At 39.0% G+C, this 24,014-nt stretch overlaps 9 non-coding genes across 9 annotated transcripts; all 9 read right to left on the bottom strand.

Annotated features, from left to right (window-relative positions):
* Positions 1-4,173: 4,173 nt before the first annotated feature.
* TRNAG-GCC (transfer RNA glycine (anticodon GCC)) lies at positions 4,174-4,244 on the bottom strand. The gene has a single exon. It is a non-coding gene; the product is annotated as a tRNA-Gly (tRNA).
* A 2,697-nt stretch (positions 4,245-6,941) lies between these two features.
* On the bottom strand, positions 6,942-7,012 carry TRNAG-GCC (transfer RNA glycine (anticodon GCC)). Its single transcript has one exon. It is a non-coding gene; the product is annotated as a tRNA-Gly (tRNA).
* A 609-nt stretch (positions 7,013-7,621) lies between these two features.
* On the bottom strand, positions 7,622-7,692 carry TRNAG-GCC (transfer RNA glycine (anticodon GCC)). Its single transcript has one exon. It is a non-coding gene; the product is annotated as a tRNA-Gly (tRNA).
* A 3,463-nt stretch (positions 7,693-11,155) lies between these two features.
* Positions 11,156-11,226, bottom strand: TRNAG-GCC (transfer RNA glycine (anticodon GCC)). Its single transcript has one exon. It is a non-coding gene; the product is annotated as a tRNA-Gly (tRNA).
* Positions 11,227-12,016: 790 nt separating this feature from the next.
* TRNAG-GCC (transfer RNA glycine (anticodon GCC)) lies at positions 12,017-12,087 on the bottom strand. Its single transcript has one exon. It is a non-coding gene; the product is annotated as a tRNA-Gly (tRNA).
* A 1,898-nt stretch (positions 12,088-13,985) lies between these two features.
* Positions 13,986-14,056, bottom strand: TRNAG-GCC (transfer RNA glycine (anticodon GCC)). The gene has a single exon. It is a non-coding gene; the product is annotated as a tRNA-Gly (tRNA).
* A 790-nt stretch (positions 14,057-14,846) lies between these two features.
* Positions 14,847-14,917, bottom strand: TRNAG-GCC (transfer RNA glycine (anticodon GCC)). Its single transcript has one exon. It is a non-coding gene; the product is annotated as a tRNA-Gly (tRNA).
* Positions 14,918-15,707: 790 nt separating this feature from the next.
* Positions 15,708-15,778, bottom strand: TRNAG-GCC (transfer RNA glycine (anticodon GCC)). The gene has a single exon. It is a non-coding gene; the product is annotated as a tRNA-Gly (tRNA).
* A 7,082-nt stretch (positions 15,779-22,860) lies between these two features.
* TRNAG-GCC (transfer RNA glycine (anticodon GCC)) lies at positions 22,861-22,931 on the bottom strand. Its single transcript has one exon. It is a non-coding gene; the product is annotated as a tRNA-Gly (tRNA).
* Positions 22,932-24,014: the final 1,083 nt, after the last annotated feature.

The following is a 24,014-nucleotide window of genomic DNA, read 5'->3' as shown; positions in this document are numbered from 1 at the left end:
CTCGGGTCTGTATAGTGGCAGGGTACTATTCTACCACTAGACCACTAGTGCTTCTAACTTTAGGCATATCCATAACGTACTCGTATTTCGGTCATGCAGTTTTTCCGAAGCCCTTAACTTTTCGTTCACATCTTGATTTAAAAAAATGAAAACAAAAAATCTCGATAGTGCTACACGTGTCATCTATAAATTTAACTGATATTGTGGCAAACCCTAAGTTTCAAATTATGCGCAATAATATCATCATAGCTTATCATCGGGATCCACTAGTCGAGAATCGAACTCGGGTCTGTATAGTGGCAGGGTACTATTCTACCACTAGACCACTGGTGCTTCTAAATTTAGTCATATCCATAACTTACCCGTATTTTGGTCATGCAGTTCTTCCGAAGCAGTTAACTTTTTGTTCACCTCTCGATTTAAAAAAATGAAAACAGAAAATCTCGATAGTGCACTAATATCATCATAGCTAATCTTCGGGATCGACCAGTCGAGAATCGAACTCGAGTCTGTACCGTGGCAGGGTACTATTCTACCACTAGACCACTAGTGCTTCTAACTTTAGGCATATCCATAACATACTCGTATTTCGGTCATGCAGTTCTTCCGAATCCCATAACTTTTCGTTCACCTCTCGATTTAAAAAAATAAAAACAGAAAATCTCGATAGTGCTACACGTGTCATCTATAAATTTAACTGATATTGTAGCAAACCCTAAGTTTCAAATTAACGGACTAATATCATCATAGCTAATCTTCGGGATCCACAAGTCGAGAATCGAACTCGGGTCATTACCGTGGCAGGGTACTATTCTACCACTAGACCACTGGTGCTTCTAAATTTAGTCATATCCATAACTTACTCGTATTTTGGTCATGCAGTTCTTCCGAAGCCCTTAACTTTTCGTTCACCTCTCGATTTAAAAAAATGAAAACAGAAAATCTCGATAGTGCTACACGTGTCATGTTTAAATTTAACTGATATTGTGGCAAACCCTAGTTTTCAAATTATGCGCACTAATATCATCATAGCTAATCATCGGGATCCACTAGTCGAGAATCGAACTCGGGTCTGTATAGTGGCAGGGTACTATTCTACCACTACACCACTTGTGCTTCTAAATTTAGTCATATCCATAACTTACTCATATTTTGGTCATGCAGTTCTTCCGAAGCCCTTAACTTTTTGTTCACCTCTCGATTTAAAAAAATGAAAACAGAAAATCTCGATAGTGCTACACGTGTCATCTATAAATTTAACTGATATTGTGGCAAACCATAAGTTTCAAATTATGCGCACTAATATCATCATAGCTCATCTTCGGGATGCACCAGCCGAGAATCGAACTCGGGTCTGTACCGTGGCAGGGTACTATTCTACCACTAGACCACTAGTGCTTCTAACTCGGGTCTGTACCGTGGCAGGGTACTATTCTACCACTAGACCACTAGTGCTTCTAGCTTTACGCATATCCATAACGTACTCGTATAAATTTAACTGATATTGTGGCAAACCCTAAGTTTCAAATTATGCGCACTAATATCATCATAGCAAATCTTCGGGATGCACCAGTCGAGAATCGAACTCGGGTCTGTACCGTGGCAGGGTACTATTCTACCACTAGACCACTAGTGCTTCTAACTTTAGGCATATCCATAACGTACTCGTATTTCGGTCATTCAGTTTTTCCGAAGCCCTTAACTTTTCGTTCACCTCTCGATTTAAAAAAATGAAAACAGAAAATCTCGATAGTGCTACACGTGTCATGTTTATATTTAACTGATATTGTGGCAAACCCTAGTTTTCAAATAATGCACGCACTAATATCATCATAGCTAATCATCGGGATCCACTAGTCGAGAATCGAACTCGGGTCTGTATAGTGGCAGGGTACTATTCTACCACTAGACCACTTGTGCTTCTAAATTTAGTCATATCCATAACTTACTCGTATTTTGGTCATGCAGTTCTTCCGAAGCCCTTAACTTTTTGTTCACCTCTCGATTTAAAAAAATGAAAACAGAAAATCTATTGTGGCAAACCCTAGTTTTCAAATTATGCGCACTTATATCATCAGAGCTAATCTTCGGGATGCACCAGCCGAGAATCGAACTCGGGTCTGTACCGTGGCAGGGTACTATTCTACCACTAGACAACTGGCAGAAAATCTCGATAGTGCTACACGTGTCATCTATAAATTTAACTGATATTGTGCCAAACCCTAAGTTTCAAATTATGCGCACTAATATCATCATAGCTAATCTTCGAGATGCACCAGCCGAGAATCGAACTCGGGTCTGTACCGTGGGAGGGAACTATTCTACCAATAGACCACTAGTGCTTCTAAATTTTGTCATATCCATAACTTACTCGTATTTTGGTCATGCAGTTCGTCCGAAGCCCTTCGTTCACCTCTCGATTTAAAAAAATGAAAACAGAAAATCTCGATAGTGCTACACGTGTCATGTTTAGATTTAACTAATATTGTGGCAAACCCTAGTTTTAAAATTATGCGCACTAATATAATCATAGTTAATCTTTGGGATGCACCATCCGAGAATCGAACTCGGGTCTGTACTGTGGCAGGGTACTATTCTACCACTAGACCACTGGTGCTTCTAAATTCAGTCATATCCATAACTTACTCGTATTTTGGTCATGCAGTTCTTCCGAAGCCCTTAACTTTTCGTTCACATCTCGATTTAAAAAAATAAAAACAGAAAATCTCGATAGTGCAACCCTAGTTTTAAAATTATGCGCACTAATATCATCATAGCTAATCTTCGGGATGCACCAGCAGAGAATCGAACTCGGGTCTGTACCGTGGCAGGGTACTATTCTACCACTAGACCACTGGTGCTTCTAAAATTAGTCCTATCCGTAACTTACTCGTATTTTGGTCATGCAGTTCTTCCGAAGCCCTTAACTTTTCGTTCACCTCTCGATTTAAAAAAATGAAAACAGAAAATCTCGATAGTTCTACACGTGTCATGTTTAAATTTAACTAATATTGTGGCAAACCCAAGTTTTCAAATTATGCGCAGAGTAATATCATCATAGCTAATCTTTGGTATGCACCAGCCGAGAATCGAACTCGGGTCGGTACCGTGGCAGGGTACTATTCTACCACTAGACCACTGGTGCTTCTAAATTTAGTCATATCCGTAACTTACTCGTATTTTGGTCATGCAGTTCTTCCGAAGCCGTTAACTTTTCGTTCACCTCTCGATTTAAAAAAATGAAAACAGAAAATCTTGATAGTGCTACACGTGTTGTGGCAAACCCTAGTTTTCAAATTATGCACGCACTAATATCATCATAGCTAATCTTCGCGGTCCACCAGTCGAGAATCGAACTCGGGTCTGTACCGTGGCAGGGTACTATTCTACCACTAGACCACTGGTGCTTCTAAATTTAGTCATATCCGTAACTTACTCGTATTTTGGTCATGCAGTTCTTCCGAAGACCTTAACTTTTGGTTCACCTCTCGATTTAAAAAAATGAAAACAGAAAATCTCGATAGTGCTACACGTGTCATCTATAAATTTAACTGATATTGTGGCAAACCCTAAGTTTCAAATTATGCGCACTAATATCATCATAGCTAATCTTCGGAGATGCACCAGCCGAGAATCGAACTCGGGTCTGTACCGTGGCAGGGTACTATTCTACCAATAGACCACTAGTGCTTCTAAATTTAGTCATATCCATAACTTACTCGTATTTTGGTCATGCAGTTCTTCCGAAGCCCTTAACTTTTCGTTCACCTCTCGATTTAAAAAAATGAAAAAAGAAAATCTCGATAGTTCGATTTAAAAAAATGAAAAAAGAAAATCTCGATAGTGCTACACGTGTCATGTTCAAATTTAACTGATATTGTGGCAAACCCTAGCTTTCAAATTATGCGCACTAATATCATCATAGCTAATCATCGGGATCCACCAGCCGAGAATCGAACTCAGGTCTGTACCGTAGCAGGGTACTATTCTACCACTAGACCACTGGTGCTTCTAAATTCAGTCATATCCATAACTTACTCGTATTTTGGTCATGTAGTTCTTCCGAAGCCCTTAACTTTTCGTTCACGTGTCATGTTTAAATTTAACTAATATTGTGGCAAACCCTAGTTTTCAAATTATGCGCACTAATATAATCATAGCTAATCTTTGGGATGCACCAGCCGAGAATCGAACTCGGGTCTGTACCGTGGCAGGGTACTATTCTACCACTAGACCACTGGTGCTTCTAAATTTAGTCATATCCGTAACTTACTCGTATTTTGGTCATGCAATTCTTCCGAAGCCCTTAACTTTTCGTTCACCTCTCGATTTAAAAAAATGAAAACAGAAAATCTCGATAGTGCTACACATGTCATGTTTAAATTTAACTGATATTGTGGCAAACCCTAGTTTATAAATTATGCGCACTAATATCATCATCCCTAATCTTCGGGATCCACCAGTCGAGAATCGAACTCGGGTCTATACCGTGGCAGGGTACTATTCTACCACTAGACCACTGGTGCTTCTAAATTTAGTCATATCCATAACTTACTCGTATTTTGGTCATGCAGTTCTTCCGAAGCCCTTAACTCGGGTCTGTACCGTGGCAGGGTACTATTCTACCACTAGACCACTGGTGCTTCTAAATTTAGTCATATCCATAACTTACTCGTATTTTGGTCATGCAGTTCTTCCGAAGCCCTTAACTTTTTGTTCACCTCTCGATTTAAAAAAATGAAAACAGAAAATCTATTGTGGCAAACCCTAGTTTTCAAATTATGCGCACTTATATCATCAGAGCTAATCTTCGGGATGCACCAGCCGAGAATCGAACTCGGGTCTGTACCGTGGCAGGGTACTATTCTACCACTAGACAACTGGCAGAAAATCTCGATAGTGCTACACGTGTCATCTATAAATTTAACTGATATTGTGCCAAACCCTAAGTTTCAAATTATGCGCACTAATATCATCATAGCTAATCTTCGAGATGCACCAGCCGAGAATCGAACTCGGGTCTGTACCGTGGGAGGGAACTATTCTACCAATAGACCACTAGTGCTTCTAAATTTTGTCATATCCATAACTTACTCGTATTTTGGTCATGCAGTTCGTCCGAAGCCCTTCGTTCACCTCTCGATTTAAAAAAATGAAAACAGAAAATCTCGATAGTGCTACACGTGTCATGTTTAGATTTAACTAATATTGTGGCAAACCCTAGTTTTAAAATTATGCGCACTAATATAATCATAGTTAATCTTTGGGATGCACCATCCGAGAATCGAACTCGGGTCTGTACTGTGGCAGGGTACTATTCTACCACTAGACCACTGGTGCTTCTAAATTCAGTCATATCCATAACTTACTCGTATTTTGGTCATGCAGTTCTTCCGAAGCCCTTAACTTTTCGTTCACATCTCGATTTAAAAAAATAAAAACAGAAAATCTCGATAGTGCAACCCTAGTTTTAAAATTATGCGCACTAATATCATCATAGCTAATCTTCGGGATGCACCAGCAGAGAATCGAACTCGGGTCTGTACCGTGGCAGGGTACTATTCTACCACTAGACCACTGGTGCTTCTAAAATTAGTCCTATCCGTAACTTACTCGTATTTTGGTCATGCAGTTCTTCCGAAGCCCTTAACTTTTCGTTCACCTCTCGATTTAAAAAAATGAAAACAGAAAATCTCGATAGTTCTACACGTGTCATGTTTAAATTTAACTAATATTGTGGCAAACCCAAGTTTTCAAATTATGCGCAGTAATATCATCATAGCTAATCTTTGGTATGCACCAGCCGAGAATCGAACTCGGGTCGGTACCGTGGCAGGGTACTATTCTACCACTAGACCACTGGTGCTTCTAAATTTAGTCATATCCGTAACTTACTCGTATTTTGGTCATGCAGTTCTTCCGAAGCCGTTAACTTTTCGTTCACCTCTCGATTTAAAAAAATGAAAACAGAAAATCTTGATAGTGCTACACGTGTTGTGGCAAACCCTAGTTTTCAAATTATGCACGCACTAATATCATCATAGCTAATCTTCGCGGTCCACCAGTCGAGAATCGAACTCGGGTCTGTACCGTGGCAGGGTACTATTCTACCACTAGACCACTGGTGCTTCTAAATTTAGTCATATCCGTAACTTACTCGTATTTTGGTCATGCAGTTCTTCCGAAGACCTTAACTTTTGGTTCACCTCTCGATTTAAAAAAATGAAAACAGAAAATCTCGATAGTGCTACACGTGTCATCTATAAATTTAACTGATATTGTGGCAAACCCTAAGTTTCAAATTATGCGCACTAATATCATCATAGCTAATCTTCGGAGATGCACCAGCCGAGAATCGAACTCGGGTCTGTACCGTGGCAGGGTACTATTCTACCAATAGACCACTAGTGCTTCTAAATTTAGTCATATCCATAACTTACTCGTATTTTGGTCATGCAGTTCTTCCGAAGCCCTTAACTTTTCGTTCACCTCTCGATTTAAAAAAATGAAAAAAGAAAATCTCGATAGTTCGATTTAAAAAAATGAAAAAAGAAAATCTCGATAGTGCTACACGTGTCATGTTCAAATTTAACTGATATTGTGGCAAACCCTAGCTTTCAAATTATGCGCACTAATATCATCATAGCTAATCATCGGGATCCACCAGCCGAGAATCGAACTCAGGTCTGTACCGTGGCAGGGTACTATTCTACCACTAGACCACTGGTGCTTCTAAATTCAGTCATATCCATAACTTACTCGTATTTTGGTCATGTAGTTCTTCCGAAGCCCTTAACTTTTCGTTCACCTCTCGATTTAAAAAAATGAAAACAGAAAATCTCGATAGTGCTACACGTGTCATGTTTAAATTTAACTAATATTGTGGCAAACCCTAGTTTTCAAATTATGCGCACTAATATAATCATAGCTAATCTTTGGGATGCACCAGCCGAGAATCGAACTCGGGTCTGTACCGTGGCAGGGTACTATTCTACCACTAGACCACTGGTGCTTCTAAATTTAGTCATATCCGTAACTTACTCGTATTTTGGTCATGCAATTCTTCCGAAGCCCTTAACTTTTCGTTCACCTCTCGATTTAAAAAAATGAAAACAGAAAATCTCGATAGTGCTACACATGTCATGTTTAAATTTAACTGATATTGTGGCAAACCCTAGTTTATAAATTATGCGCACTAATATCATCATCCCTAATCTTCGGGATCCACCAGTCGAGAATCGAACTCGGGTCTATACCGTGGCAGGGTACTATTCTACCACTAGACCACTGGTGCTTCTAAATTTAGTCATATCCATAACTTACTCGTATTTTGGTCATGCAGTTCTTCCGAAGCCCTTAACTCGGGTCTGTACCGTGGCAGGGTACTATTCTACCACTAGACCACTGGTGCTTCTAAATTTAGTCATATCCATAACTTACTCGTATTTTGGTCATGTAGTTCTTCCGAAGCCCTTAACTTTTCGTTCACCTCTCGATTTAAAAAAATGAAAACAGAAAATCTCGATAGTGCTACACGTGTCATGTTTAAATTTAACTAATATTGTGGCAAACCCTTTTTTCAAATTATGCGCACTAATATAATCATAGCTAATCTTTGGGATGCACCAGCCGAGAATCGAACTCGGGTCTGTACCGTGGCAGGGTACTATTCTACCACTAGACCACTGGTGCTTCTAAATTTAGTCATATCCGTAACTTACTCGTATTTTGGTCATGCAGTTCTTCCGAAGCCCTTAACTTTTCGTTCACCTCTCGATTTAAAAAAATGAAAACAGAAAATCTCGATAGTGCTACACATGTCATGTTTAAATTTAACTGATATTGTGGCAAACCCTAGTTTTCCAATTATGCGCACTAATATCATCATCCCTAATCTTCGGGATCCACCAGTCGAGAATCGAACTCGGGTCTGTACCGTGGCAGGGTACTATTCTACAACTAGACCACTGGTGCTTCTAAATTCAGTCATATCCATAACTTACTCGTATTTTGGTCATGTAGTTCTTCCGAAGCCCTTAACTTTTCGTTCACCTCTCGATTTAAAAAAATGAAAACAGAAAATCTCGATAGTGCTACACGTGTCATGTTTAAATTTAACTAATATTGTGGCAAACCCTAGTTTTCAAATTATGCGCACTAATATAATCATAGCTAATCTTTGGGATGCACCAGCCGAGAATCGAACTCGGGTCTGTACCGTGGCATGGTACTATTCTACCACTAGACCACTGGTGCTTCTAAATTTAGTCATATCCGTAACTTACTCGTATTTTGGTCATGCAATTCTTCCGAAGCCCTTAACTTTTCGTTCACCTCTCGATTTAAAAAAATGAAAACAGAAAATCTCGATAGTGCTACACATGTCATGTTTAAATTTAACTGATATTGTGGCAAAACCTAGTTTATAAATTATGCGCACTAATATCATCATCCCTAATCTTCGGGATCCACAGAATCGAACTCGGGTCTAAACCGTGGCAGGGTACTATTCTACCACTAGACCACTGGTGCTTCTAAATTTAGTCATATCCATAACTTACTCGTATTTTGGTCATGCAGTTCTTCCGAAGCCCTTAACTCGGGTCTGTACCGTGGCAGGGTACTATTCTACCACTAGACCACTGGTGCTTCTAAATTTAGTCATATCCATAACTTACTCGTATTTTGGTCATGCAGTTCTTCCGAAGCCCTTAACTTTTCGTTTACCTCTCGATTTAAAAAAATGAAAACAGAAAATCTCGATAGTGCTACACGTGTCATGTTTAAATTTAACTAATTATGCGCACTAATATAATCATCCCTAATCTTCAGGATGCACCAGCCGAGAATCGAACTCGGGTCTGTACCGTGGCAAGGTACTATTCTACCACTAGACCACTGGTGCTTCTAAATTCAGTCATATCCATAACTTACTCGTATTTTGGTCATGTAGTTCTTCCGAAGCCCTTAACTTTTCGTTCACCTCTCGATTTAAAAAAATGAAAACAGAAAATCTCGATAGTGCTACACGTGTCATGTTTAAATTTAACTAATATTGTGGCGAACCCTTTTTTCAAATTATGCGCGCACTAATATAATCATAGCTAATCTTTGGGATGCACCAGCCGAGAATTGAACTCGGGTCTGTACCGTGGCAGGGTACTATTCTACCACTAGACCACTGGTGCTTCTAAATTTAGTCATATCCGTAACTTACTCGTATTTTGGTCATGCAGTTCTTCCGAAGCCCTTAACTTTTCGTTCACCTCTCGATTTAAAAAAATGAAAACAGAAAATCTCGATAGTGCTACACATGTCATGTTTAAATTTAACTGATATTGTGGCAAACCCTAGTTTTCAAATTATGCGCACTAATATCATCATCCCTAATCTTCGGGATCCACCAGTCGAGAATCGAACTCGGGTCTGTACCGTGGCAGGGTACTATTCTACCACTAGACCACTGGTGCTTCTAAATTTAGTCATATCAATAACTTACTCGTATTTTGGTCATGCAGTTCTTCCGAAGCCCTTAACTTTTCGTTCACCTCTCGATTTAAAAAAATGAAAACAAAAAATCTCGATAGTGCTACACGTGTCATCTATAAATTTAACTGATATTGTGGCAAACCCTAGTTTTCAAATTATGCGCACTAATATAATCAAAGCTAATCTTTGGGATGCACCAGCCGAGAATCGCACTCGGGTCTGTACCGTGGCAGGGTACTATTCTACCACTAGACCACTGGTGCTTCTAAATTTAGTCATATCCGTAACTTACTCGTATTTTGGTCATGCAGTTCTTCCGAAGCCCTTAACTTTTCGTTCACCTCTCGATTTAAAAAAATGAAAACAGAAAATCTCGATAGTGCTACACATGTCATGTTTAAATTTAACTGATATTGTGGCAAACCCTAGTTTTTAAATTATGCGCACTAATATCATCATCCCTAATCTTCGGGATCCACCAGTCGAGAATCGAACTCGGGTCTGTACCGTGGCAGGGTACTATTCTACCACTAGACCACTGGTGCTTCTAAATTTAGTCATGTCCGTAACTTACTCGTATTTTGGTCATGCAGTTCTTCCGAAGCCCTTAACTTTTCGTTCACCTCTCGATTTAAAAAAATGAAAACAGAAAATCTCGATAGTGCTACACATGTCATGTTTAAATTTAACTGATATTGTGGCAAACCCTAGTTTTTAAATTATGCGCACTAATATCATCATCCCTAATCTTCGGGATCCACCAGTCGAGAATCGAACTCGGGTCTGTACCGTGGCAGGGTACTATTCTACCACTAGACCACTGGTGCTTCTAAATTCAGTCATATCCATAACTTACTCGTATTTTGGTCATGCAGTTCTTCCGAAGCCCTTAACTTTTCGTTCACCTCTCGATTTAAAAAAATGAAAACAGAAAATCTCGATAGTGCTACACATGTCATGTTTAAATTTAACTGATATTGTGGCAAACCTAGTTTTCAAATTATGCGCACTAATATTATCATAGCTAATCTTCGGGATGCACCAGCCGAGAATCGAACTCAGGTCTGTAGCGTGGCAGGGTACTATTCTACCACTAGACCACTGGTGCTTCAAAATTTAGTCATATCCATAACTTACTCGTATTTTGGTCATGCTGTTCATCCAAAGCCCTTAACTTAACTTTTCGTTCACCTCTCGATTTAAAAAAATGAAAACAGAAAATCTCGATAGTGCTACACGTGTCAAGTTTAAATTTAACTAATATTGTGGCAAACCCTAGTTTTAAAATTATGCGCACTAATATAATCATAGTTAATCTTTGGGATGCACCAACCGAGAATCGAACTCGGGTCTGTACCGTGGCAGGGTACTATTCTACCACTAGACCACTGGTGCTTCTAAATTTAGTCATATCCATAACTTACTCGTATTTTGGTCATGTAGTTCTTCCGAAGCCCTTAACTTTTCGTTCACCTCTCGATTTAAAAAAATGAAAATAGAAAATCTCGATAGTGCTACACGTGTCATGTTCACCTCTCGATTTAAAAAAATGAAAATAGAAAATCTCGATAGTGCTACACGTGTCATGTTTAAATTTAACTGATATTGTGGCAAACCCTAAGTTTCAAATTATGCGCAATAATATCATCATAGCTAATCTTCGAGATGCACCAGCCGAGAATCGAACTCGGGTCTGTACCGTGGCAGGGTACTATTCTACCACTAGACCACTGGTGCTTCTAAATTTAGTCCTATCCGTAACTTACTCGTATTTTGGTCATGCAGTTCTTCCGAAGCCCTTAACTTTTCGTTCACCTCTCGATTTAAAAAAATGAAAACAGAAAATCTCGATAGTGCTACACGTGTCATGTTTAAATTTAACTAATATTGTGGCAAACCCTAGTTTTAAAATTATGCGCACTAATATAATCATAGTTAATCTTTGGGATGCACCATCCGAGAATCGAACTCGGGTCTGTACCGTGGCAGGGTACTATTCTACCACTAGACCACTGGTGCTTCTAAATTTAGTCATATCCATAACTTACTCGTATTTTGGTCATGCAGTTCTTCCGAAGCCCTTAACTTTTCGTTCACCTCTCGATTTAAAAAAATAAAAACAGAAAATCTCGATAGTGCAACCCTAGTTTTAAAATTATGCGCACTAATATCATCATAGCTAATCTTCGGGATGCACCAGCCGAGAATCAAACTCGGCCGTGGCAGGGTACTATTCTACCACTAGACCACTGGTGCTTCTAAATTTAGTCATATCCATAACTTACTCGTATTTTGGTCATGTAGTTCTTCCGAAGCCCTTAACTTTTCGTTCACCTCTCGATTTAAAAAAATGAAAATAGAAAATCTCGATAGTGCTACACGTGTCATGTTCACCTCTCGATTTAAAAAAATGAAAATAGAAAATCTCGATAGTGCTACACGTGTCATGTTTAAATTTAACTGATATTGTGGCAAACCCTAAGTTTCAAATTATGCGCAATAATATCATCATAGCTAATCTTCGAGATGCACCAGCCGAGAATCGAACTCGGGTCTGTACCGTGGCAGGGTACTATTCTACCACTAGACCACTGGTGCTTCTAAATTTAGTCCTATCCGTAACTTACTCGTATTTTGGTCATGCAGTTCTTCCGAAGCCCTTAACTTTTCGTTCACCTCTCGATTTAAAAAAATGAAAACAGAAAATCTCGATAGTTCTACACGTGTCATGTTTAAATTTAACTGATATTGTTGCAAACCCAAGTTTTCAAATTATGCGCAGTAATATCATCATAGCTAATCTTTGGTATGCACCAACCGAGAATCGAACTCGGGTCGGTACCGTGGCAGGGTACTATTCTACCACTAGACCACTGGTGCTTCTAAATTTAGTCATATCCGTAACTTACTCGTATTTTGGTCATGCAGTTCTTCCGAAGCCCTTAACTTTTCGTTCACCTCTCGATTTAAAAAAATGAAAACAGAAAATCTTGATAGTGCTACACGTGTTGTGGCAAACCCTAGTTTTCAAATTATGCACGCACTAATATCATCATAGCTAATCTTCGCGGTCCACCAGTCGAGAATCGAACTCGGGTCTGTACCGTGGCAGGGTACTATTCTACCACTAGACCACTGGTGCTTCTAAATTTACTCATATCAATAACTTACTCGTATTTTGGTCATGCAGTTCTTCCGAAGCCCTTAACTTTTCGTTCACCTCTCGATTTAAAAAAATGAAAACAGAAAATCTCGATAGTGCTACACGTGTCATCTATAAATTTAACTGATATTGTGGCAAACCCTAAGTTTCAAATTATGCGCACTAATATCATCATAGCTAATCTTTGGGATGCACCAGCCGAGAATCAAACTCGGGTCTGTACCGTGGCAGGGTACTATTCTACCACTAGACCACTGGTGCTTCTAAATTTAGTCATATCCGTAACTTACTCGTATTTTGGTCATGCAATTCTTCCGAAGCCCTTAACTTTTCGTTCACCTCTCGATTTAAAAAAATGAAAACAGAAAATCTCGATAGTGCTACACATGTCATGTTTAAATTTAACTGATATTGTGGCAAAACCTAGTTTATAAATTATGCGCACTAATATCATCATCCCTAATCTTCGGGATCCACCAGTCGAGAATCGAACTCGGGTCTATACCGTGGCAGGGTACTATTCTACCACTAGACCACTGGTGCTTCTAAATTCAGTCATATCCATAACTTACTCGTATTTTGGTCATGTAGTTCTTCCGAAGCCCTTAACTTTTCGTTCACCTCTCGATTTAAAAAAATGAAAACAGAAAATCTCGATAGTGCTACACGTGCCAAGTTTAAATTTAACTAATATTTTGGCAAACCCTAGTTTTAAAATTATGCGCACTAATATAATCATAGTTAATCTTTGGGATGCACCATCCGAGAATCGAACTCGGGTCTGTACCGTGGCAGGGTACTATTCTACCACTAGACCACTGGTGCTTCTAAATTTAGTCATATCCATAACTTACTCGTATTTTGGTCATGCAGTTCTTCCGAAGCCCTTAACTTTTCGTTCACCTCTCGATTTAAAAAAATAAAAACAGAAAATCTCGATAGTGCAACCCTAGTTTTAAAATTATGCGCACTAATATCATCATAGCTAATCTTCGGGATGCACCAGCCGAGAATCAAACTCGGCCGTGGCAGGGTACTATTCTACCACTAGACCACTGGTGCTTCTAAATTTAGTCATATCCATAACTTACTCGTATTTTGGTCATGTAGTTCTTCCGAAGCCCTTAACTTTTCGTTCACCTCTCGATTTAAAAAAATGAAAATAGAAAATCTCGATAGTGCTACACGTGTCATGTTCACCTCTCGATTTAAAAAAATGAAAATAGAAAATCTCGATAGTGCTACACGTGTCATGTTTAAATTTAACTGATATTGTGGCAAACCCTAAGTTTCAAATTATGCGCAATAATATCATCATAGCTAATCTTCGAGATGCACCAGCCGAGAATCGAACTCGGGTCTGTACCGTGGCAGGGTACTATTCTACCACTAGACCACTGGTGCTTCTAAATTTAGTCCTATCCGTAACTTACTCGTATTTTGGTCATGCAGTTCTTCCGAAGCCCTTAACTTTTCGTTCACCTCTCGATTTAAAAAAATGAAAACAGAAAATCTCGATAGTTCTACACGTGTCATGTTTAAATTTAACTGATATTGTTGCAAACCCAAGTTTTCAAATTATGCGCAGTAATATCATCATAGCTAATCTTTGGTATGCACCAACCGAGAATCGAACTCGGGTCGGTACCGTGGCAGGGTACTATTCTACCACTAGACCACTGGTGCTTCTAAATTTAGTCATATCCATAACTTACTCGTATTTTGGTCATGCAGTTCTTCCGAAGCCCTTAACTTTTCGTTCACCTCTCGATTTAAAAAAATAAAAACAGAAAATCTCGATAGTGCAACCCTAGTTTTAAAATTATGCGCACTAATATCATCATAGCTAATCTTCGGGATGCACCAGCCGAGAATCAAACTCGGCCGTGGCAGGGTACTATTCTACCACTAGACCACTGGTGCTTCTAAATTTAGTCATATCCATAACTTACTCGTATTTTGGTCATGTAGTTCTTCCGAAGCCCTTAACTTTTCGTTCACCTCTCGATTTAAAAAAATGAAAATAGAAAATCTCGATAGTGCTACACGTGTCATGTTCACCTCTCGATTTAAAAAAATGAAAATAGAAAATCTCGATAGTGCTACACGTGTCATGTTTAAATTTAACTGATATTGTGGCAAACCCTAAGTTTCAAATTATGCGCAATAATATCATCATAGCTAATCTTCGAGATGCACCAGCCGAGAATCGAACTCGGGTCTGTACCGTGGCAGGGTACTATTCTACCACTAGACCACTGGTGCTTCTAAATTTAGTCCTATCCGTAACTTACTCGTATTTTGGTCATGCAGTTCTTCCGAAGCCCTTAACTTTTCGTTCACCTCTCGATTTAAAAAAATGAAAACAGAAAATCTCGATAGTTCTACACGTGTCATGTTTAAATTTAACTGATATTGTTGCAAACCCAAGTTTTCAAATTATGCGCAGTAATATCATCATAGCTAATCTTTGGTATGCACCAACCGAGAATCGAACTCGGGTCGGTACCGTGGCAGGGTACTATTCTACCACTAGACCACTGGTGCTTCTAAATTTAGTCATATCCATAACTTACTCGTATTTTGGTCATGCAGTTCTTCCGAAGCCCTTAACTTTTCGTTCACCTCTTGATTTAAAAAAATAAAAACAGAAAATCTCGATAGTGCAACCCTAGTTTTAAAATTATGCGCACTAATATCATCATAGCTAATCTTCGGGATGCACCAGCCGAGAATCAAACTCGGCCGTGGCAGGGTACTATTCTACCACTAGACCACTGGTGCTTCTAAATTTAGTCATATCCATAACTTACTCGTATTTTGGTCATGTAGTTCTTCCGAAGCCCTTAACTTTTCGTTCACCTCTCGATTTAAAAAAATGAAAATAGAAAATCTCGATAGTGCTACACGTGTCATGTTCACCTCTCGATTTAAAAAAATGAAAATAGAAAATCTCGATAGTGCTACACGTGTCATGTTTAAATTTAACTGATATTGTGGCAAACCCTAAGTTTCAAATTATGCGCAATAATATCATCATAGCTAATCTTCGAGATGCACCAGCCGAGAATCGAACTCGGGTCTGTACCGTGGCAGGGTACTATTCTACCACTAGACCACTGGTGCTTCTAAATTTAGTCCTATCCGTAACTTACTCGTATTTTGGTCATGCAGTTCTTCCGAAGCCCTTAACTTTTCGTTCACCTCTCGATTTAAAAAAATGAAAACAGAAAATCTCGATAGTTCTACACGTGTCATGTTTAAATTTAACTGATATTGTTGCAAACCCAAGTTTTCAAATTATGCGCAGTAATATCATCATAGCTAATCTTTGGTATGCACCAACCGAGAATCGAACTCGGGTCGGTACCGTGGCAGGGTACTATTCTACCACTAGACCACTGGTGCTTCTAAATTTAGTCATATCCGTAACTTACTCGTATTTTGGTCATGCAGTTCTTCCGAAGCCCTTAACTTTTCGTTCACCTCTCGATTTAAAAAAATGAAAACAGAAAATCTTGATAGTGCTACACGTGTTGTGGCAAACCCTAGTTTTCAAATTATGCACGCACTAATATCATCATAGCTAATCTTCGCGGTCCACCAGTCGAGAATCGAACTCGGGTCTGTACCGTGGCAGGGTACTATTCTACCACTAGACCACTGGTGCTTCTAAATTTACTCATATCAATAACTTACTCGTATTTTGGTCATGCAGTTCTTCCGAAGCCCTTAACTTTTCGTTCACCTCTCGATTTAAAAAAATGAAAACAGAAAATCTCGATAGTGCTACACGTGTCATCTATAAATTTAACTGATATTGTGGCAAACCCTAAGTTTCAAATTATGCGCACTAATATCATCATAGCTAATCTTTGGGATGCACCAGCCGAGAATCAAACTCGGGTCTGTACCGTGGCAGGGTACTATTCTACCACTAGACCACTGGTGCTTCTAAATTTAGTCATATCCGTAACTTACTCGTATTTTGGTCATGCAATTCTTCCGAAGCCCTTAACTTTTCGTTCACCTCTCGATTTAAAAAAATGAAAACAGAAAATCTCGATAGTGCTACACATGTCATGTTTAAATTTTATCCGTAACTTACTCGTATTTTGGTCATGCAATTCTTCCGAAGCCCTTAACTTTTCGTTCACCTCTCGATTTAAAAAAATGAAAACAGAAAATCTCGATAGTGCTACACATGTCATGTTTAAATTTAACTGATATTGTGGCAAAACCTAGTTTATAAATTATGCGCACTAATATCATCATCCCTAATCTTCGGGATCCACCAGTCGAGAATCGAACTCGGGTCTATACCGTGGCAGGGTACTATTCTACCACTAGACCACTGGTGCTTCTAAATTCAGTCATATCCATAACTTACTCGTATTTTGGTCATGCAGTTCTTCCGAAGCCCTTAACTTTTCGTTCACCTCTCGATTTAAAAAAATGAAAACAGAAAATCTCGATAGTGCTACACGTGTCATCTATAAATTTAACTGATATTGTGGCAAACCCTAAGTTTCAAATTAAGCGCACTAATATCATCATAGCTAATCTTCAAGATGCACCAGCCGAGAATCGAACTCGGGTCTGTACCGTGGCAGGGTACTATTCTACCAATAGACCACTAGTGCTTCTAAATTTAGTCATATCCATAACTTACTCGTATTTTGGTCATGCAGTTCTTCCGAAGCCCTTAACTTTTCGTTCACCTCTCGATTTAAAAAAATGAAAAAGAAAAAAGAAAATCTCGATAGTGCTACACGTGTCATGTTTAAATTTAACTGATATTGTGGCAAACCCTAGCTTTCAAATTATGCGCACTAATATCATCATAGCTAATCATCGGGATCCACATGCCGAGAATCGAACTCAGGTCTGTACCGTGGCAGGGTACTATTCTACCACTAGACCACTAGTGCTTTTAAATTAAGTCATATCCATAACTTACTCGTATTTTGGTCATGTAGTTCTTCCGAAGCCCTTAACTTTTCGTTCACCTCTCGATTTAAAAAAATGAAAACAGAAAATCTCGATAGTGCTACACGTGTCATGTTTAAATTTAACTGATATTGTGGCAAACCCTAGTTTTCAAATTATGCGCACTAATATCATCATAGCTAATCATCGGGATCCACTAGTCGAGAATCGAACTCGGGTCTGTATAGTGGCAGGGTACTATTCTACCACTAGACCACTTGTGCTTCTAAATTTAGTCATATCCATAACTTACTCGTATTTTGGTCATGCAGTTCTTCCGAAAACCTTAACTTTTTGTTCACCTCTCGATTTAAAAAAATGAAAACAGAAAATCTCGATAGTGCTACACGTGTCATGTTTAAATTTCACTGATATTGTGGCAAACCCTAAGTTTCAAATTATGCACACTAATATCATCATAGCTAATCTTCAGGATGCACCAGCCGAGAATCGAACTCGGGTCTGTACCGTGGCAGGGTACTATTCTACCACTAGACCACTAGTGCTTCTAACTTTAGGCATATCCATAACGTACTAGTATTTCGGTCATGCAGTTCTTCCGAAGCCCTTAACTTTTCGTTCACCTCTCGATTTAAAAAAATGAAAATAGAAAATCTCGATAGTGCTACACGTGTCATCTATAAATTTAACTGATATTGTGGCAAACCCTAAGTTTCAAATTATGCGCAATAATATCATCATAGCTAATCATCGGGATCCACTAGTCGAGAATCGAACTCGGGTGTGTATAGTGGCAGGGTACTATTCTACCAATAGACCACTAGTGCTTCTAAATTTAGTCATATCCATAACTTACTCGTATTTTGGTTATGCAGTTCTTCCGAAGCCCTTAACTTTTCGTTCACCTCTCGATTTAAAAAAATGAAAACAGAAAATCTCGATAGTGCTACACGTGTCATCTATAAATTTAACTGATATTGTGGCAAACCCTAGCTTTCAAATTATGCGCAATAATATCATCATAGCTAATCATCGGGATCCACTAGTCGAGAATCGAACTCGGGTCTGTATAGTGGCATGGTACTATTCTACCAATAGACCACTAGTGCTTCTAAATTTAGTCATATCCATAACTTACTCGTATTTTGGTCATGCAGTTCTTCCGAAGCCCTTAACTTTTCGTTCACCTCTCGAATTAAAAAAAATGAAAACAGAAAATCTCGATAGTGCTACACGTGTCATGTTTAAATTTAACTGATATTGTGGCAAACCCTAGCTTTCAAATTATGCTCACTAATATCATCATTGCTAATAATCGGGATCCACCAGCCGAGAATCGAACTCAGGTCTGTACCGTGGCAGGGTACTATTCTACCACTAGACCACTGGTGCTTCTAAATTTAGTCATATCCATAACTTACTCGTATTTTTGTCATGCAGTTCTTCCGAAGCCCTTAACTTTTCGTTCACCTCTCGATTTAAAAAAATGAAAACAGAAAATCTCGATAGTGCTACACGTGTCATGTTTAAATTTAACTGATATTGTGGCAAACCCTAGTTTTAAAATTATGCGCACTAATATCATCATAGCTAATCGTCGGGATCCACCAGTTGAGAATCGACCTCCAGTCTGTACCGTGGCAGGGTACTATTCTACCACTAGACCACTTGTGCTTCTAAATTTAGTCATATCCATAACTTACTCGTATTTGTGTCATGCAGTTCTTCCGAAGCCCTTAACTTTTCGTTCACCTCTCGATTTAAAAAAATGAAAACAGAAAATCTTAATAGTGCTACACGTGTCATGTTTAAATTTAACTGATATTGTGGCAAACCCTAGTTTTCAAATTATGCGCACTAATATCATCATAGCTAATCATCGGGATCCACTAGTCGAGAATCGAACTCGGGTCTGTATAGTGGCAGGGTACTATTCTACCACTAGACCACTAGTGCTTCTAACTTTAGGCATATCCATAACGTACTCGTATTTCGGTCATGCAGTTTTTCCGAAGCCCTTAACTTTTCGTTCACATCTTGATTTAAAAAAATGAAAACAGAAAATCTCGATAGTGCTACACGTGTCATCTATAAATTTAACTGATATTGTGGCAAACCCTAAGTTTCAAATTATGCGCAATAATATCATCATAGCTTATCATCGGGATCCACTAGTCGAGAATCGAACTCGGTTCTGTATAGTGGCAGGGTACTATTCTACCACTAGACCACTGGTGCTTCTAAATTTAGTCATATCCATAACTTACCCGTATTTTGGTCATGCAGTTCTTCCGAAGCAGTTAACTTTTTGTTCACCTCTCGATTTAAAAAAATGAAAACAGAAAATCTCGATAGTGCACTAATATCATCATAGCTAATCTTCGGGATCGACCAGTCGAGAATCGAACTCGAGTCTGTACCGTGGCAGGGTACTATTCTACCACTAGACCACTAGTGCTTCTAACTTTAGGCATATCCATAACATACTCGTATTTCGGTCATGCAGTTCTTCCGAATCCCATAGCTTTTCGTTCACCTCTCGATTTAAAAAAATAAAAACAGAAAATCTCGATAGTGCTACACGTGTCATCTATAAATTTAACTGATATTGTAGCAAACCCTAAGTTTCAAATTAACGGACTAATATCATCATAGCTAATCTTCGGGATCCACAAGTCGAGAATCGAACTCGGGTCTGTATAGTGGCAGGGTACTATTCTACCACTACACCACTTGTGCTTCTAAATTTAGTCATATCCATAACTTACTCATATTTTGGTCATGCAGTTCTTCCGAAGCCCTTAACTTTTTGTTCACCTCTCGATTTAAAAAAATGAAAACAGAAAATCTCGATAGTGCTACACGTGTCATCTATAAATTTAACTGATATTGTGGCAAACCATAAGTTTCAAATTATGCGCACTAATATCATCATAGCTCATCTTCGGGATGCACCAGCCGAGAATCGAACTCGGGTCTGTACCGTGGCAGGGTACTATTCTACCACTAGACCACTAGTGCTTCTAACTCGGGTCTGTACCGTGGCAGGGTACTATTCTACCACTAGACCACTAGTGCTTCTAGCTTTACGCATATCCATAACGTACTCGTATAAATTTAACTGATATTGTGGCAAACCCTAAGTTTCAAATTATGCGCACTAATATCATCATAGCTAATCTTCGGGATGCACCAGTCGAGAATCGAACTCGGGTCTGTACCGTGGCAGGGTACTATTCTACCACTAGACCACTAGTGCTTCTAACTTTAGGCATATCCATAACGTACTCGTATTTCGGTCATTCAGTTTTTCCGAAGCCCTTAACTTTTCGTTCACCTCTCGATTTAAAAAAATGAAAACAGAAAATCTCGATAGTGCTACACGTGTCATGTTTAAATTTAACTGATATTGTGGCAAACCCTAGTTTTCAAATAATGCACGCACTAATATCATCATAGCTAATCATCGGGATCCACTAGTCGAGAATCGAACTCGGGTCTGTATAGTGGCAGGGTACTATTCTACCACTAGACCACTTGTGCTTCTAAATTTAGTCATATCCATAACTTACTCGTATTTTGGTCATGCAGTTCTTCCGAAGCCCTTAACTTTTTGTTCACCTCTCGATTTAAAAAATTGAAAACAGAAAATCTATTGTGGCAAACCCTAGTTTTCAAATTATGCGCACTTATATCATCAGAGCTAATCTTCGGGATGCACCAGCCGAGAATCGAACTCGGGTCTGTACCGTGGCAGGGTACTATTCTACCACTAGACAACTGGCAGAAAATCTCGATAGTGCTACACGTGTCATCTATAAATTTAACTGATATTGTGCCAAACCCTAAGTTTCAAATTATGAGCACTAATATCATCATAGCTAATCTTCGAGATGCACCAGCCGAGAATCGAACTCGGGTCTGTACCGTGGGAGGGAACTATTCTACCAATAGACCACTAGTGCTTCTAAATTTTATCATATCCATAACTTACTCGTATTTTGGTCATGCAGTTCGTCCGAAGCCCTTCGTTCACCTCTCGATTTAAAAAAATGAAAACAGAAAATCTCGATAGTGCTACACGTGTCATGTTTAGATTTAACTAATATTGTGGCAAACCCTAGTTTTAAAATTATGCGCACTAATATAATCATAGTTAATCTTTGGGATGCACCATCCGAGAATCGAACTCGGGTCTGTACCGTGGCAGGGTACTATTCTACCACTAGACCACTGGTGCTTCTAAATTTAGTCATATCCATAACTTACTCGTATTTTGGTCATGCAGTTCTTGCGAAGCCCTTAACTTTTCGTTCACATCTCGATTTAAAAAAATAAAAACAGAAAATCTCGATAGTGCAACCCTAGTTTTAAAATTATGCGCACTAATATCATCATAGCTAATCTTCGGGATGCACCAGCAGAGAATCGAACTCGGGTCTGTACCGTGGCAGGGTACTATTCTACCACTAGACCACTGGTGCTTCTAAATTTAGTCATATCCATAACTTACTCGTATTTTGGTCATGTAGTTCTTCCGAAGCCATTAACTTTTCGTTCACCTCTCGATTTAAAAAAATGAAAACAGAAAATCTCGATAGTGCTACACGTGTCATGTTTAAATTTAACTAATATTGTGGCAAACCCTTTTTTCAAATTATGCGCACTAATATAATCATAGCTAATCTTTGGGATGCACGAGCCGAGAATCGAACTCGGGTCTGTACCGTGGCAGGGTACTATTCTACCACTAGACCACTGGTGCTTCTAAATTTAGTCATATCCGTAACTTACTCGTATTTTGGTCATGCAGTTCTTCCGAAGCCCTTAACTTTTCGTTCACCTCTCGATTTAAAAAAATGAAAACAGAAAATCTCGATAGTGCTACACATGTCATGTTTAAATTTAACTGATATTGTGGCAAACCCTAGTTTTCAAATTATGCGCACTAATATCATCATCCCTAATCTTCGGGATCCACCAGTCGAGAATCGAACTCGGGTCTGTACCGTGGCAGGGTACTATTCTACAACTAGACCACTGGTGCTTCTAAATTCAGTCATATCCATAACTTACTCGTATTTTGGTCATGTAGTTCTTCCGAAGCCCTTAACTTTTCGTTCACCTCTCGATTTAAAAAAATGAAAACAGAAAATCTCGATAGTGCTACACGTGTCATGTTTAAATTTAACTAATATTGTGGCAAACCCTAGTTTTCAAATTATGCGCACTAATATAATCATAGCTAATCTTTGGGATGCACCAGCCGAGAATCGAACTCGGGTCTGTACCGTGGCAGGGTACTATTCTACCACTAGACCACTGGTGCTTCTAAATTTAGTCATATCTGTAACTTACTCGTATTTTGGTCATGCAGTTCTTCCGAAGCCCTTAACTTTTCGTTCACCTCTCGATTTAAAAAAATGAAAACAGAAAATCTCGATAGTGCTACACATGTCATGTTTAAATTTAACTGATATTGTGGCAAACCCTAGTTTTCAAATTATGCGCACTAATATCATCATCCCTAATCTTCGGGATCCACCAGTCGAGAATCGAACTCGGGTCTGTACCGTGGCAGGGTACTATTCTACAACTAGACCACTGGTGCTTCTAAATTCAGTCATATCCATAACTTACTCGTATTTTGGTCATGTAGTTCTTCCGAAGCCCTTAACTTTTCGTTCACCTCTCGATTTAAAAAAATGAAAACAGAAAATCTCGATAGTGCTACACGTGTCATGTTTAAATTTAACTAATATTGTGGCAAACCCTAGTTTTCAAATTATGCGCACTAATATAATCATAGCTAATCTTTGGGATGCACAAGCCGAGAATCGAACTCGGGTCTGTACCGTGGCAGGGTACTATTCTACCACTAGACCACTGGTGCTTCTAAATTTAGTCATATCCGTAACTTACTCGTATTTTGGTCATGCAATTCTTCCGAAGCCCTTAACTTTTCGTTCACCTCTCGATTTAAAAAAATGAAAACAGAAAATCTCGATAGTGCTACACATGTCATGTTTAAATTTAACTGATATTGTGGCAAAACCTAGTTTATAAATTATGCGCACTAATATCATCATCCCTAATCTTCGGGATCCACAGAATCGAACTCGGGTCTAAACCGTGGCAGGGTACTATTCTACCACTAGACCACTGGTGCTTCTAAATTTAGTCATATCCATAACTTACTCGTATTTTGGTCATGCAGTTCTTCCGAAGCCCTTAACTCGGGTCTGTACCGTGGCAGGGTACTATTCTACCACTAGACCACTGGTGCTTCTAAATTTAGTCATATCCATAACTTACTCGTATTTTGGTCATGCAGTTCTTCCGAAGCCCTTAACTTTTCGTTTACCTCTCGATTTAAAAAAATGAAAACAGAAAATCTCGATAGTGCTACACG

The sequence above is a fragment of the Cucurbita pepo genome, chromosome 16, assembly GCF_057944985.1.
Source record: "Cucurbita pepo subsp. pepo isolate OVF chromosome 16, ASM5794498v1, whole genome shotgun sequence".
NCBI lineage: Eukaryota > Viridiplantae > Streptophyta > Magnoliopsida > Cucurbitales > Cucurbitaceae > Cucurbita > Cucurbita pepo.
This window is presented reverse-complemented; position numbering and strand designations above follow the sequence as displayed.